The following is a 17,196-nucleotide window of genomic DNA, read 5'->3' as shown; positions in this document are numbered from 1 at the left end:
CACTCTGTAAAGGACCATTAAAATTAGACCAACACCCAGCTCTTGGGCATTGCTTAAATACTACCTTAGCAAAATGCAATTCTCTGACCTGGGTCATATCATTTCATTTCTTTTGTTTTTGTTTTTCTCCAGCTTTATTGAGAAATAATTGACATACATCACTGTATGAGTTTAAGGTGTACAGCATGATGACTTGATTTACATATGTTTTGAAATGATTACCCAAAATAGAAACAAGAGTAAGATAAAAAGAGTCAAGGAAAAAACTTCTCTTCATGATGAGAACTCTCTAGATTTACTCACTATCACCTTTCCTCTGTATCATATAGCAGTGTTACCTATAGTTGTCATGTTGTACATGACATCCCCAGTACGTATTTATCTTTTAACTGGAAATTTGTACTTTTGACCACCTTTCCTCCAATTCTGCCCCATTTCCACCTCTGGTAGACACAAGTCTGATTTCTTTTTTGTATGAATTTGGCTTTTTTGAGTTTGTTTTTTTCTTTCTTTCTTTTTTTTTTTTTTTGTTTCACATATAACTGAGATCATACAGTATTTGTCTTTGACTGATTTATTTCACTAAGCATTATGTTTGTGGACCTTGAAAGCAAGGTCCACCCATGTTGTTGCAGGTGGTGGGACTTCCTTGTTTTTTTTATGGCTGAGTTATATTCCATTGTATGTATACACCACAACTTCTTAATCTGTTCATCCATTGATAGACATTTAGGTTGTTTCCATGTTGTGGGTAAGTAATGCTGCTATGAACATGGGGGTGCAGATATCTTTTTGAGTTAATGTTTTGTTTCCTTTGGTTATATTCCCAAAAGTGGAATAGCTAGACTATGTGGTAGTTCTATTTTTAATTTTTTGAGGGACTTCCATATTGTTTTCCACAGTGGCTGCACCATGTTACATTCCCACCAATAGCGTACAAGGGTTTTCTTTTTTCCAGATTCAAACCAGCATTAGTTATCTCTTGTCTTTTTGATCATGGCCATTCTAACTTGTGGGAGGTGATATCTCATGGTTTTAATTTGCATTTCCCTGAAGACTAGCGATCTTGAATATTTTTTCATGTATTGTTGGCCTTTTGTATATCTCCTTTGGAGAAATGTTTGTTCAGGTCCTTTGCCCATTTTTTAGTTAGTTTTTAATCTGCTGTTGAGGTATATGAGTTCTTTGTATGTTTTGAATATTAACCCCTTACCAGATATATGGTTTGCAAATAATTTTTCCCACTTTGTAGGTTATCTTTTCATTTTGTGGTTGTTTCTTTTGCTGTACAGAAGCTTTTTAGTTTGATGTATTCTCACTGGTTTGTTTTTTATTTTGTTGCTTGTGCTTTAGGTGTCATCATCATTTTCTAAAGTCCTTTCCAACTCTGGAATTGTTTCTGTGATCCATTACTCCTCAGTTTCAAGGATTCCAGCGTTTTGGCTGACAAAGTTGTTTGCACTTTGAACAATCTGTTGTAGGGATGTCATCTTGGGGGCTGGGGCTGATGAAAACTCTGCGCCAACAAAAGTATACAACAAGACAATTTTTTTGAATATAGAGAGTGCCTAAAAGTTTCATGTATAGCTCTACCTGGGTTCAAAGCCCAATTGTGGCTCAACAAAACCTAATTTAACTCTTCCTGGACTCTGCTAGAGAAGATTGCAATACACAGTCTGGGTCCCTGGAGTTCTGTGAATGCACGTTTCCTCCTGAGATAAAGTGCAGGATGATGGAAAGCAGCTCCTTGGAGGTGATCACTTTCTCAGTCTGTTTTCCTTGGCTTGGGTTCAGAACATGGAGGGCTTTCTCTGAGCCCTTGGAAGATGCGGCCTGTGCACGTACTGCTCAGCTCCCAGGCCTGGGTTTATGGAAAAAAGTTCCTAAAGAAACAGATTGAAATTGAGCAAGATCAAGTATTCACTTGTGGGTTTCCACAAAAGTTGCTTTTTTTATTTTCCCCTTCACTAGCTTGTGGAAATGTCTCAGGGCTGCCTCATCTGGAGAGATTTGTGCATTAAGCCAAAAAAAATTATAATTCATATCCCTTCCTGTTCTCCCGGGGATTCAACACACAGGCAGTCTTATATGCATTCTCTAGCATTTATCTCCCTGCTTCCTGTTCATCTCAGGACTGTCTTAGGGAGTTACAACATCCCTCCTGTACAGCCCTGCAGCCTGTGTTTGTTATAAGTCACATATTCGATTGGGTTCAGAGTGGAAGAGAACTGCACTGGCAGACATGTAAGGTGTCTTTCTGTATATCCACCAGCCTCCTTCCCCACATTTCAAGTTACTGAATTGAGATCCAGAAGAAATGGAAGGAGGCTGAAGTGTTCATTGGAAGAACCTTAGTCCCAAGTCCTGAGAACCATCCTCTCTTCTCTCTACTATAGAAGTTATTTCTAGCTTGATGGTTTTTTGTAAACATTGGCCTAAGTGTGGGGATACATTCCCCCAGTGTAAAAGATGTTCTTCTAGAGGAAGTTAATTTCCTTTAGAAGCAGTGTTGATTCTTTTGGACCAAATAATGTACTAGAACATTCTAAAACTTCCTTCTTCTATTTTTTTTTAAGAAGGAGAGAGAGTGTGCATGGGGTGGGGGAGGGGCAGAGAGAGAGGGAGAAAGAGAATATTAAGCAGCCTTGATGCCCAGTGTGGAGCCCAATGCAGAGATCCATCTCACCACTCTGAGATCATGACCTGAGCTGAAATCAAGAGTCAGACACTTAACCAACTGAGCTACTCAGGGGCCCCATCAAACTTCCTAACTTCTAAGTGGAAATCTGTGACTGAACATTTTTGAAGCATTCAGAGATATATGGAAGAATAATGTATGTCCTGGGAAAGTCTAGATACTTAAATACTCTGATAAGAACTATTTACCTTTGCCTCTTTGTCTCCACATCAGCAAGGAGCCAAACATCAAACTGTCCTCTGGTATTGCCCCATGGAGTTCCTTACTAAGTGGGATGATGAAAATCTGTCCATTTGTCATGCAGTCGAGACTCCAGGGCCAGAAGGAAAGAGGATACTGCAGACAGTACACTAACATTTCTTCTTCCAGGTTCCTGCTCTATCCTGGAGGAAGTATGGTATGGTACAGTAGTGCATTAATTAATTGATTAATTAATCCATTTACACATTCAATACACTGTCTAGGTGCTCAGAGGATGTGAGGTGCTAAGTCTTAATATTCAAGAGCTAAGAGTTAAGCTGTTTAGGAGAAACATGTACACAAGAAGATGGACTGAAGTGTTATACATACTGTAAGTATACGTAGGAAAGATGGAGAGAAATGAATGATCTCTGGATTGATGAGAGGTGCACTTAACATTTCTTGTGGCTGGTCACACCAAGGAATTAAGATAGAAATGGAAAGTCAGGTGTTCTCTCAGAAGCACTTTGTACTTTTTCAGGTATTCTCTTAGTGTTTCTTAAAAACTGTTATGAAAAGCTTTCATCCCTCCTTGCTGACTTCTCAGTGCTGGGGTATAGAAGCACCTGCTGCTAGTAAGCACTGCTGGTGTAGAAATCTGACCTGGACAGAGTTTGACTTCCTATAAGAATCCATACTGAATTTTCCATTGCATATCTCAATATGAATACATGAATAAATGAATGAATCAGTGAATCAATGCCACGGATCCTTTTCCTTAGCTTTGTTACCAAACTCATTGCATGACCTCTTTGGGTTTCCTTTTTAATAGTTGTCAAAATGACTGCTCAGCCTTATTTCGTGGGGGCCGAGGGGAAAGATCAAGCGAGAAAGCCAAGGAAACATTTTGAAATATTTAACATACTTGAAAAACTTTACACATGTAGGGTGACGCTATTAATCATTGTCTTTTGTGAAAAACATGACATAGTGAAGCCATGCAGGAAGGAGGGAGAAGAGGGAAGAATGGAAGGAGAAAGCAAAGGATGGAATCAGAGACCAGGAAGGGAAGGGAGCAGAAGAGAAGAATAAAATGAAACCCATGCTTAGATGACTGAATCCAGGCTGGGGTCTCCACGTAATGCCAATGTATGGAGGAGACACCAGGATAAATGGAGAGTCTGCTCAAGAAGGATTTCATTAGCCCCTGGGGTCCCTGGGTGGCTCAGTCGGTTAAGTGCCTGACTCCTGATTTCGACTCAGGTCGTAATCTCAGGGTCCTGGAATTGAGCCCCATGCTGGGGGGTCTGCACTCAGTGGGGAATCCAGTTGAGGACTCTCTCTCCCTCTGCCTTTGCCCTTCTTCCCTGCATAATCTCTTTTTCTAAAATAAATAAATCTTTCATTTTTTTTTAAAGAAAAATTTCATTAGCCTGAAAGACTGTGACCAGCAAGGTTTGTTTTGACTCACTATTCAGTGATTGAAACTGATCTTTGCTGCCTCTGCTCAACTGATAGCAGTTGAGGCAAACTTTTTTGGATAAATAAATGACATGAGACCACCCTTCACTAGCTCCTTCACGGCTTCAGACATGAAGTAGATACGGGTGATGGAAAACTATTAGCCAGAACATAGAGAAAACCAAATGTTGCACTAAAAGCTGGGTCAGTTGTCATCACAGATAAAACAGAAATTTTTATTACAGATATTCACACCTGTAGGGCAGGACTTCAAAGGAAAAAATTTAAAACTTTAAAACATTAGACAAGTGATTGCCCTGCTTGAGCCCATGCTGTGCCCTAAGGGCAGTCCTAGGTCTTTAGTGGGCAGTGAGAGAGTTTGAGATATGACAGGGACCTGAGAACTTCAAAGGTATGAAGAAATAGTTCTTGTTTTCAGTGGACTGTGTTGTTTAGAGGGTATCACACAGTATGGAGGAGGAAAAAAAAGGCAAACAGCAAATGCCAAGGGATATAGTGGAAAGAAGATCTGGGGGTCTGCAGGACTGGGTTCTAGTTTTGACTCTGGATGAATGTGCAGGCTTGCTGAGTCATGTCAGCTTTCTCTCTGACAGACCCTCTGTGAAATGAAGAGATTGGAGTAAACAGTCTCTGAGGTTCCAGATTCTTTACAAAAAAATAAAAATAAAAGTTCATTTAGTTCCTAGAGAGTATTGAGTTATAATAACAATGAAATTGTTGTTATAGCTAATATAATTTATTATGTGCTAAAATCTTTATGCATTGTTTCAGTTCATCCTCATGCAATCTTATAAAATAAGTATTTTCCCACTCATTTTTTAAAAAAATATTTTATTAATTTATTCATGAGACACACACACACAGAGAAAGAGAGAGAGGCAGAGACACAGGCAGAGAGAGAGCGGGCTCCATGCAGGGAGCCCGACGCGGGACTTGATCCTGGGTCTCCAGGATCAAGCCCTGGACTGAAGGTGGCTCTAAACCACTGAGCCACCTGGGCTACCCTCCCACCCATTTTTTAAAAATATTAATCTATTTGAGAGAGAATGGAGGGAGGGGCAGAAGGAGAAGGAGAGAGAATCCTAAAGCCTACTCCTTGTTGAGCATGGAGGCAAACCCAGGGCTGGATCCCAGAACCCTGAGATCATGACCTGAGTCAAAATCAAGAGTTGGACACTTAACCAACTGAGCCACTGAGGTGCCCCTCCTACCCATTTTTTAAATAAAGAAACTGAGATTCAGAAAGCTCCAGCACTCTGCTCTTAACCACTACAGTATAACAACGGTAATAATACTATATAGAGATTTATATAGAGCTTGATTTATATAGAGATTTATATAGAGCTTGTCACATGCGCCGCTGTATTCCAAGCATTTTGCATATATTAACTCATTCTGCGGGGCAATGAGATAGCTACTATACTATTACGATTCCTGTTATACAGCTAGGGAAACTGCATTATGGCAATTGTAAATCACTGGCAGATCTGGGATTATAATCCACGCAATTTGGCTCCAGAAGTCACGTTCTTAACTGTTAAGCTATCCTATCCTTTACTGTATGCATAACTGCAGAAAAGATGTGGCTTTAATAATGTAGTGACATTACATTCTACACCTGAAAGTGGGGTGTGTGTGTGACATGTGTGCATGTGCACTCCTGTTTTTGAGCAAGATATCCTCACAAAAGGCTTCCTGCTGTTTTGAATATGGCTTGGAATTTGGGGAAGGATATGATTTCAGAGGGAGAAAGCAAGAGGAGCATTTCTAGACAGGGATTAGCCAGTATCACAGTAGGACGCAATAATGTGCGGTGAACACAAAGACTCTAGAGGCTGCTGGCAGCAGGGAGGTAGAGGGCCTTGTTAGGCTAATTGTCAGTGTTGAGTAGGACAGACAGTGACAGAGCATAGATCTTAGTCCCAGGTTATTCTGATAGAGGAAGGAAGAAAGGAAGGATTTGGGTTGTAGATGTAATACATCCAAGGTAGATATGAGAAGGAAGCATAAGAAATGCTTAAATGAAAGATTAAATGGATAAGAATTATTTATCTTGGAGAAGAGGGCTAAGGGAAGAAAATAATTTTCAGAGATTAATTTTTTTAAAGATTTATTTATTTATTTTAGAGAGAGGGGTGGCGAAGGATAGAGAATAGGAAAGGGAGAGAGAATTTCCACAGACTCCCCACTGAGTGTGGAGCCCGACGTGGGGCTCCATCTCCTGACCCTGAGTTCATGACCTTAGCTGAAACCAAGAGTTATTTGCTCAATTGATGATCCACCCAGGCACCCCGAGATTAATTTTTTAAATAATCAAAATAATCTCAGACTATAGAATGAGTTTTTATGAGATGCCATGCTTTTCTTATCTGAGGGTCCTTTGAAAAGGGTCAGATTGTGTTATCTATCTTAGTTTAGGTTAATCTTATTCCAAGGGGGTGTGCTGGCCATCAGAAATGACAATACACAGCATACCTGTCACCAGTCTCCCATGCCACACCTGTGACACAGCGTTAGCCGATACTCTAGCCCTACCAAATTACTTGGAATTCTTAAAATTCTATATGCTGTTTCTGTTTTAGTATCTTTTTCATATACCCTCTCTCTCCTTTTTTAAAAAAGGTTTTATTTATTTATTCATGAGAGACACACAGAGAGAGGCAGAGACATAAGCAGGCTCCCTCTGGGAAGCCTGATGCGGGACTTGATCTCAGGACTTTGGGATCACACCCTGATCCAACAGCAGATGCTCAACCACTGAGTCACCCAGTTGCCCTTCTCTACTCCTTGTAAAATAGGCCTTTTTTTCTGCCTAACAAACTTCCTGCACATGCTTCAAAACACACTTCACGCATCAATCCTATAAAGCCTTCCCTGACTTCCCTGGGACAGCTGGTTGCTTTTTGTTGGGCTTTCTCCTGGCCTTTCAGAGGCAAGGCCTTGTCTTTTTCACCCCAGTATCCTGATACTTAAAATAATGTCTGGCACGTAGTACATTATGAAATTTGATTAATAAAAATATACATCAAGTGACATGCCCGTATTAGTTTTCCCCAATCCATTTGGAAATGAATACAGTAACAGAGAATTGAAACCAGGTTTTCCCACAACCAGTCCCTTTGATTTTTCTCCCTTTCCATCACCAGCAGAGGATCTTATTACTTAGACCCTGAAATGGCCTCCTCAGGGGTCTCCTTCGTCCACAGTTTCTCTCTACCAAACCACCCTGCATCCAATCCATAAGCAGATTAATTTTCTTAAAATTAATATTGATACTACTTTCTTGTATAAAACTTTAATCTTGCTTTCTTCTATTTAATAAAGTTTAAACTCTAACTTAGCCATATATTAAGGCTTCTCCAACTATCCATGACCTTATTTTCCCACTTCAGCTGACACTTCTTCCCAAGCAAAAACTTCCTGCTGCACCATCTATGTGGCTTGCTATGGCCAATGTGCTCCTTGATTGCTTACTCATATGCCTTTACCCACACTAACCTCTTTTGCTTGGGTCTGTCTTTCATTTCCATCCTCTGTGCACTGTAACTCTCCCCCCAGTTCTTTTGCCTGTACTTTTTCTTCCTTCTCACAACTAGTTTGTGATTCTTTTTTTTGTACTACACCATTCAGAAGTAATCCTACCATTTCTAATCTCCTCCTACAACACTTAGGTGGTTTATACTACCTACCTGGACCTTGTCATATGCTGCGTTATCTTGCAGAAGCTAGAACATTTGGGTTCTAACTCTAGCTTCACCTTTTATAAGTAAAAATGATTTACTTGTCTTTGAAATGGGAGTGTCAATAGATACCTACCCACTTTTTGTTATAGTAGGATAAAGATCAAGTGTGAAATTATATTTGTGTTAAGTCATAAGCAATAAGAAAGCTCTTGTTATATTTTATCCTTTACATCAGTTTGCTAGGCTTATGAAAGCCAAACCTGCGTCTCATACACTAACTCTTTGCCTTTGTATCCTGAAGGTTTAAAGCATAGTGTTTTGCTCATAACAGGTGCCTCAGGAAATATCTATTGAATGAGTGATGAATCATCTCCACAGGAAAGAGAGTGAGCCAGCTAATTGTGGCAGCAAGGGTTTGTTTGTTGACAAATGAGACTAGGTATCATCTAGAAATGTGAGATCATGAGGGTTTGCTGACACTTTCCTTTCAAGCTTCTCTTCCCTCAACCTCCCTGATATACTCACGCTCACACCTACTTGTTCCCAGTTTTCTCTGGCTGTCACTGTGTTTTAGAGAGTAGAAAGCAGGACCATGAGCATCTGCCATTCATTTGACTTTGGTGCTTGTGCATGGGTAAACCGCTGGGCCCTTTGCCCAAGCCAAAGACCTGGGATGTGTTATGGGACTGAGCATATTTTCTTGGTTATGTTACAAGTGATGAAGGCCATTGAACTAGTCTGTGATGTTATAGAGGGAGAATAGGATAGTTGGAGTTAGAAATTGGAGACAGATACCTTTGTGGCTCTTACTTTTTAGTGTTGTACTAAAATCACCGTCTAAAACATGTTAGTAAATTGAACACCAATAAAAAATAAATTAAAAAAAATAAAATAAAATTTATGCTTTAAACATTAAAAAAAATAAAATAAAACATGCCCTCTAATGAACACAACTGCAAAAGTTAAATAGTAATTCTGGATGTTATTATGAAAGTGAACAGATCCTCAGAATGAAGGACCAGTGATACACCTGGTACCATTGGTGCAGATAGGATGCCTGAATAAGAGTCCATTAAGTTTCACCTTTGTGGAATACGTGAAGAGACTTCCAAACATCACTTCAGTTCTGTGCCAGGATGTATCAGGACCTAAGTCAAAAAGACAAACCACTAATACTGATCTTATCTTTATTTTTTCCTTAAGGATTTTTTTTTTGCATTAACCTTACCTTTTATAATACTGAATTAGTATATTATTTATCCTGATTATTGAGATTTTTGTATCTACCTTAAATCTGTGCTGGAGGTGAGCACCTCACACATCTTGACCTTAGTCCCAGTCCTAATTCATTTGATTTTAATGTGTGTATCTGTGTGTGCACCACTAACGAGTGAAATTTTTTTTAAATTTGTCTCAATTATAAAAAAACTGTATGCTTCCTTGAGAAAGCACAGATTAAGAAATCTTTATACCATAGCCTACAAAGTCATAGAATAATTATTATCCTCATACTATCAACATTTAGTGACCAGTTGTTTTTAGATTTCTGCTGGGTATTTTCTAGAACCCTGTGGTCACATGAGGTGACTTCCTTCTTGGAATTTATAATCTAGTAGGGTATATAAGGAAATATTTAGATGTAATTGACATTTAGTGAGTACACACAATGTTCTAGATGCTTTTTGAAGCAGGTTATACATGCTTTATCCCCTTTTATCTTTTTCACAGCAACCCCGTGTGATACTATTATAGCCATTTTTAAAAAATGACTTTATTTTTTAGAGGCCTTTTGGGTTCACAACAAAATTGAGCAGAAAGTACAGAGAGTCCTCATATGCCTCTCCACTGGTCTAGCTTACCCACTATCAACGTCCCCCATGAGAGTGGCACATTGGTTACAATCAGTGAGCCCCCAATGACTCATCGTCATCACCCAGAGTCCATAGTTTATATCAGGGTTCACTCTTGGTGTTGGACATTCTAAGGGTTTGGACAAGTGTATAATGACCTGTGTCCACTACTATAGTATCATCCAGAGTCACTGCCCTTAAAATCTGCTGTGCTCTACCAATTCTTCCTTCCATCCTCAACCTATGCAACCACTGATTTTTTTCTCTCTCCCCATAGTATTGCCTTTTTCTAGCATATTGTATAGTTGGGCCCAGTGTGTTGCCTTTTCAGATTGGCTTCTTCCTCTTAGTTCTATGTGTTTAAGTTTCCTCCATGTCTTTTCATGGCTTGATAACATCTTTTTAGCATTGAGTGATGTTCCATTGCCTGGATGTTATTAGATGCATTTTCATATGAGGAGAACAAAGAGTAGTGAGATAAAGCACCTATACAGAAGTCAAAGTGAGCAGAGAGCCAAAGTTTGAGCTCTAAATCTCTTGATGCCAATTGGAATGCTCTTTCCATGGACCTACAGCTACTTCAGGTAAGGAAGTAATGGGCAGTTCAAATAAGGCTGGATACCAAAGGAAAGTGCCCTGATGGGGCCAAGAGTTAAGGGGGCAATCTTTAGAACTTCATTTTTAGATAAGACACAACTGGGACCAGCTGCTGTTTTCCTTTGGTCATTCCTGGAACATTTCATGGAGTGAGGAGTCATTAGGAGGAATTTGAAGGGCTTATAATGGATGAAAGGTAGACTGGGGTTGGGAATTTCCCAGACAAATGATGTAATTTGAGAAACGTGGAAGGACATGGGAACAAGTTAGCTTCTTGAAAAACTCCCCATACAAAGTTTGTATAGTCTTAGATACCAGCTGCCAAATAATACAACTAAAGGAGGACAAAAATACAGCTCTTTCAACAGAATCAAGTCTGTGTTTCTCTCATTTTGATATTTTTCTTCCCCACTTAACAATGCATGTGACATGGGTACTGGCCACTGTTTGCATTTATTAAACAATTAACTATGTGTCAGGCCTGGCGCCAGCTACTTTATATGCAGTGATTTATTTCGTTCTCACCACATGTCTATAAAATAGGTTCCATCATTCTGCCCATTCTACAGACAAGGAAGTTCCATGTCCAAAGAGAAGTAACTTGCCCAAGACAAGGAAGCTAGTATATGCTGGAGTGAAATTTGAACTCACGTTGGTCTGATTTCAGAGTCCAGACTCTATTCACTGAAGTAATAGAATCTGGCCTCAGAGTGTATCCAACTGATGTTAATTTTCTTCACCACATTTGATCATTCTCTTTAGACTTCTGCAAAAAGTCGTGAAGGAGAGCTCAGCACCACTCAGCACACATTAAATCCATTATTTAATAAGGCTGCTCTAAGTATCATCAAGTTGCCTGGATGTAGACTTGATATTTATGATAAGAAAAGGGAAATATGTTGTATGTCTTTGATGTATCTGTATTTACATGTTGTTGCACCAGAGAAACATTGTCACTTCTTAAAAGTAGAGAGGTAAGTGGAGTTGGCAAATTGGCCGAGGCTAATACATGGCATGAACACCTCTCATGAGCAGAAGAGAAGCCAACATGTTTGGCATCATTTGTTCATTTCAGAGGTGAGAAAACCAAAGCTCATAAAAGTGGTTTGCTTGATTACCAAGGAGCCAGTTAAGTGGTAGAGTTAAGATTACCCTTCATGTCTGTTTGGTACAAAAGCCTTTACTCTTTCTAGTACATCCTCGTGCTTCTTATTAAGTTCAGCTTCCTGGATAGATGTAAATTCTTCCTTTTATATGTTGGCTCTGTTGGATGTGGTCCTCGTTGGATGCCTTATAAAGAAAGACATTGTAATTAAAAGATGTCTGTGAGGAGAGATGTCAGGAGCATGTTGTGATTTTTTATTTTTTTATTTTTTTATTTTTTTTCATGTTGTGATTTTAATGTTGGCTCTGAAATACTCTCTAAAGGGAACACTCAGATCCATCAGTTCCATTCTCTAAACTTCATATTCATGTTCAGAAACTTCCCTCCACACAAGGTAAGCCAAAAATAGTGCAGTGTTGACTCAGAAGTCCTAGCCTATGTACACATTAGCTGTGTGGCTTTCTGCAGCGTGGGACATTGGTTTTCTACCATTACAAAATGCAAAAGGGTTTGGGCACTTTGTCTTCCTTGGCCTACAATTTTATAACATACCTCTGATCTGGGAGTGTGCTTCAGCAGAGTCTTTTTTTTTTTTTTTTTTTCAGCTGAGTCTTCTTCATTCAGGTATGTAAAGTGGATCTTCACCTGGTAAAATATTTATTTCTTACTTTTCACTATAATTGCAAAAACGTCCATCACACTTAGACAACCTGCATTGATTTCCATGATCATGGTGACTTCTGTCTATATAGCTCTCGACAATTTGTAAAGCTCCTTTACACACCAAGTCTCACTTTGCCTCTCAATAACCTAGAGGAAGGGAGCCAATATCAAACGTGGGTTTGAGTTCCTTAAATTCTTCATTTGTAAAGTGTGCATGATATTTATATCTATCTCCTTAGTTGACTGTGAGGAAAAAATAAAATCATGCACATAACATGCTTAGCAGGGAGTCTCTCACATCATCAGTGTTGAATGAATGTTGGCTGTTTTTTGATGGCTGTTGAATGTTGGCTTGCTCCAGATCTCAGACCTTCCTGACAATGGAGCTGGACTAGAACCTGGGTGTTCTAACCCAAGATCTGTGAGAAAACGAGAAGGACCATTTCTTCTGGGGAAAGAGTGGCCCATTGACTTTATTCCTGGGTCTATGCAAGCCCACTCTATTCACTCAGTATACTCTGAGAGTCGCCTACTCTGGATTAGGCACTGTGTGAGGCATTGAGGATACTAAAATATAAAAGAGCACAACTTTTGTACTCAGAGTTTCATGTCTAGTGAATGAGACAGATATGTAAAAAACAATGTGTCAGGCATTTCATAATTTTTTTAGATGAATAATGAAAGAAAGTACAAAGTGCTTTGGCATGAATAAGGAAGGAAGCACCTAAGTGCCAGGGGAGTTTGGCAGTTATACATGAGCTGAGTGCTGACTGATGAGCTGGTATTAGCTAGACAAAAGGCCAAAGGAAGAGAAGACATTGTGAGTAGAGGGAATGGTGTATGCACAGGAAAGAGTTGTGAGAGAACATGGAATCCTCGGAGAATGCAAGGACTTCTGTATGGTTGGACCTCAGTTAGAGTCTGAGGGGTTGACAGAAATTAAGTCTGAGGAAGTGGGTAGAAGTCAGGTTGCAAAGGGATTGTATGCCATGCTAAGGGGATGGACATTCATCTTTAAAGTAACCAAGGAATAGTGAGTGCATGATTTTACACAACAACAAAATGGCAGCCTCATTTTTAAAATGAGAACACTCTGCTGTTTATGTGGAGAAAGATTGGAGAATATGATTATCAGAAGCAGAGTTTAGATTCTACTATGGTCTAAGCAAGAGAAACTGCAAATATGGATTAAAGCTATATAGCAGGGTACTGGAAAAGTGACCTAGATTGGTAATGTATTTGGAGATATTGGTTGTTGGAAGTGAGAGTAATTTAGAAGAGGAAGGTGAGGTGACACCCAGGTTTCTGGATTAGGTCTTAGAGTACATGGTTGACCACTATTAGCACCAAGAGAAGTTTAGTGAGACTTTCGCAGTAACTATCTGGTGTTCCAGAAAGAGGCCTGGATGGCAAAGGGAATGTGAATGAGCAATATCCATGAAGTAGACAGGACTTGAAGCTTTAGCTCTGGAAAAGATGGGCCAGGGAGAACGGATAGTGAAGAGTTGCTTTGTTTTGCCTGTGTTTGCAAAGACCAGAGGCACTACCACATGAATGATAATTGTTGGATAAAGCTCCTCTAAGAACCACAATTCCATGCATTTCACAGGGTCCCCACACTTCTCCCAACAGGGCAACTCCTGAGTAATTAGGAAGTGATTAGATAGCCAGTAGGTGGATTTAGGCTTTCTCCTCCCCACTGCTCACCTTCTGAGGTGTCACTATTCATCCGAGGCTGAATCAACTAAAGATGAGGAGGGAGAAAGCAAGAGTCCAGTTGGCCACATGCAAAAGATCCATAGTTTATTAGGATTAGAGATGAACCCATTAAACTATTGGCTATCATGATGTTGTAGTGTTATTTTTGAATTTGCGTTGCCATACCCATGCTGTTATGGATGGTGGAAAATTGACAGTTTTGATTATGGCTGATATTCAACTTTGTATAAGGCAAGCTTTTTAAGATTAGGTATAAAAATTTTTTTAAGCACCCCTCTCCCCAAGGTTCTTTCTCTAGAAAGCTGCTCCAGAGTGAGTAGTGCTCTGATATTTTTCTCAGAACTTCTCTTTTCAGTTCAGAATTTTATCAGCAATTCTTATGCTAAGAGGGGTCAGGAGATGAGGCACTTCTCACGTTACCCTTGAAGCTACTCATGAATAATGGCCTATATCACCTCTATTGTCTGCCGCAAAACATAAGCAACCAGACAGAGGAGAAATTAAAGATCACTGAATGAGCCGGAAGAGCAGGCTGAGGCCCTGATAGTGTGAAGAGGTAAAAAATACAAGGTAGAACAGATGGTTATGTAGGGGGAAATGTTTGAGTAGATTAACTACTCAACAGCTAGAGAATGAGCCAAATTCCCTGGTTTAAAGGCAAGAACAACAACAGAAAAGTATTCTGAAATCTTCAGAGTGAGATTAAGGGCATGCCCACCAAAGAGTAATGTGGCTAAAATAAATTAGGGGTCATTATTCCAGGCTGAATGCATAATGGACTAAGAAGCTCACTGGGCTTTTCACTGCCCCTTCATATCATTTCCTGTGATTTATGCTGCCAGTTTTTGCTGTGTGGGGGAAATCTGTCTCTCTAAATACTTTCTTCCTTCATCTGTGAATTGATTTCATTGAACTCTGACTGGAGTTTAGGTTGGTTGGGTGGGGCCTGGGGGGGGTGAGTGAGCACAGGGGTAGGTATTAAGCAAGACTAGAACAGTCTAAGCAAGCAAAATAATCCCCCCCCGCCCCCCGCCCCGGCCCCGTGGACTCATAGAAGCTGTCCTGGGAAAATGTATTTCTATCTGTTTGTGGGGAGGCTGTGTGGATTTTTTTTTTCCTGGCTACAGGTAGACAATATATACAAAAACAATGACTTCCTCCAATTTGAAAGCATAGCACCTGCCTACCAGAAAACTCACCAAAGACTCTCAAGAGAGGGGCAAACATTTAAAATGAAAACTTGGCTGGGCTTCAATTCTGTCCTGGCTGAGTTAGTTTGAAGTAAGAGGAGGAAACAAAGAACACTCCGACCGAGGAGGTCACAGAGTGTGACAAGGGGTCTGTAAGAGGGCATACTGTGCTGCCTAATGAGAGAAAACCAAGCCTTTTGTGTTGGGGCACGAGTCCAGGGAGTGATGGATGCTCTCTGTACGGAGGCTCAGACCTTTCTGTCCCACAGCCTGGCTGCTGCTGGACCCTGTGACATGACTGGCTTGGAGGAGCCTGGCCCTTTGTTTCAGTGGCTTCTGAGGCAGTGACATCAGATTTGATGGCTATTGGCGCCTTCAGAGAGGCAAGTTTTATGTTCTGATGTTTTTTTTATTAGAGCTTGCTAGAGCTAAGTAGAAAAGAGTGCTTTAATCCTACCTGTGAATAAAAGAGCTAAAACTTTTAAATGAGAATAATAATATAACTACAATAAAATCACTTTAAAGTGCCCCCCCCCCCGCCCTGACTTTCTCAGAAGGAAAAACATACCTGATGCAGTACCTCTATTAGGACAGGAAGAGAGTAAAACAGCATCACAGCCCGAATCATCCTCGTTTTGTTTTCAAACAAATCATTTAAGGCAACAATTCTCTTTCTTCCCACTCCCCCATAGAAGCCCAGCACCAGTGAAATTAAACCAATGGCTGCACTCTGCTGGTTTCTAAATATGTGCTTCGGTTCGGTGGGGGTACTGGTGCCCGTGCTGGGGGTGGTGGTGGTGGTAGTGGACACGGTGAAGGTGGAGTTCTATTCTAGAGCCTAGAAGGATCTGAAGTGTTCAGTGTATCCTTCGTAAGATGGTACAGGGTCTTTTCTAAGGACCATTCACACCATGGACTGTTTGGATTGAGATGGTAAGAAATCAGAACCTACAGAATGTGAATTAGAAATGGAAAGACTCTGAAAGGTCTTTCTTGCCCATCACATGTTGCTAGGTAAAGAAGCCCTTTAATTACCCTAGATAGATAAAAATCTCCACATATGGGACCTTACACCCTCCATTTAAATAACCAATATGCAGTATTAAACACTCTCCTAAAATGACTATCCAGCCCTAGCCAGGGAAGGCTCAGTTTTGTTATACCCAGAGCACCTTCTTTCTTTTTTTTTCTTTCTTTTTTTTTCAACCTACTGAAATCTTACAGATATATGGATTAATTAAACCATTCATTTCTCCAACGGACATTGATATGTTAAGTGCCTCGAGTGGGCACAATACTAAACTGAGCACTGTAGGGAATACAAAAGAAGGAAGGGGATAGTCCTTGTCCTTGAGGAGTATATCACATTGAGTGGGCAAGAAAATGATTCATTAAGTGACTGGAGAACAATGCAGTGCAGTGCCATGGAAGTATGATACTGTAGGGGAGACGACACATGCTCTGGGAGGTAGGGAAGTCTCATGGAACGAGGCCAGTCTTGACTTGGCTTTTGGTAGAATGAAAGGAGTTTGGAAGGAACATCTTAACTTTCGTGGAGACTATGTAAGAATTTAAGATTCCATTCCTTTCTTCCTCCAAGGCTGTTCCTATCCAGGCTACAGGGCCAATCCCATCTTCCTTATGACCCACAGTCTCCATTTTTCTCTACCATGGCTTCTGTTGTTCACCTTGACAGAGATTTGTGCTGCTAGTTCTACAAATAGAACCCTATCTATGGAATGCTAATCAGTGGCTCTTGGGGGAACTGGCTCCATGGAAAAGTCTCTATGACTGGCCACCTTGCTTTTCCTTCCTCAGGTAGGCGGTACTAGATTGCTGTGTGCTTTTTTTCAACTAAGAGCTGGTACGCTTAGATAGGGTTCTTGCATTGTTGAACATGTGCTCACTAATAACAGCGTAACTTCTGGAGGGCAATATCAGTAACTTCTTCAACCTTGTGGATTGTTTCATTCAAGCCAATGTTTATGAACATTTTCTTTTCTCTTTCTTTTTTTAAAGATTTTATTTA

General features: G+C 40.2%; 2 long non-coding RNA genes across 2 annotated transcripts in view; one reads left to right on the top strand and one right to left on the bottom strand.

The window, feature by feature from the left end:
• LOC144311431 (uncharacterized) overlaps positions 1-17,196 on the top strand; it is a 354,863-nt gene that overhangs the window by 29,791 nt on the left and 307,876 nt on the right. The window lies entirely within an intron of this gene.
• Positions 9,006-16,212, bottom strand: LOC144305629 (uncharacterized). The gene is made up of 4 exons (XR_013372653.1): positions 15,736-16,212; positions 12,148-12,240; positions 11,643-11,780; positions 9,006-9,191 (listed from the first exon to the last, which is right to left on the bottom strand). It is a non-coding gene; the product is annotated as an uncharacterized LOC144305629 (long non-coding RNA).

Source organism: Canis aureus, chromosome 3 (genome assembly GCF_053574225.1).
Source record: "Canis aureus isolate CA01 chromosome 3, VMU_Caureus_v.1.0, whole genome shotgun sequence".
In the NCBI taxonomy this organism is placed as follows: Eukaryota; Metazoa; Chordata; class Mammalia; order Carnivora; family Canidae; genus Canis; species Canis aureus.
This window is presented reverse-complemented; position numbering and strand designations above follow the sequence as displayed.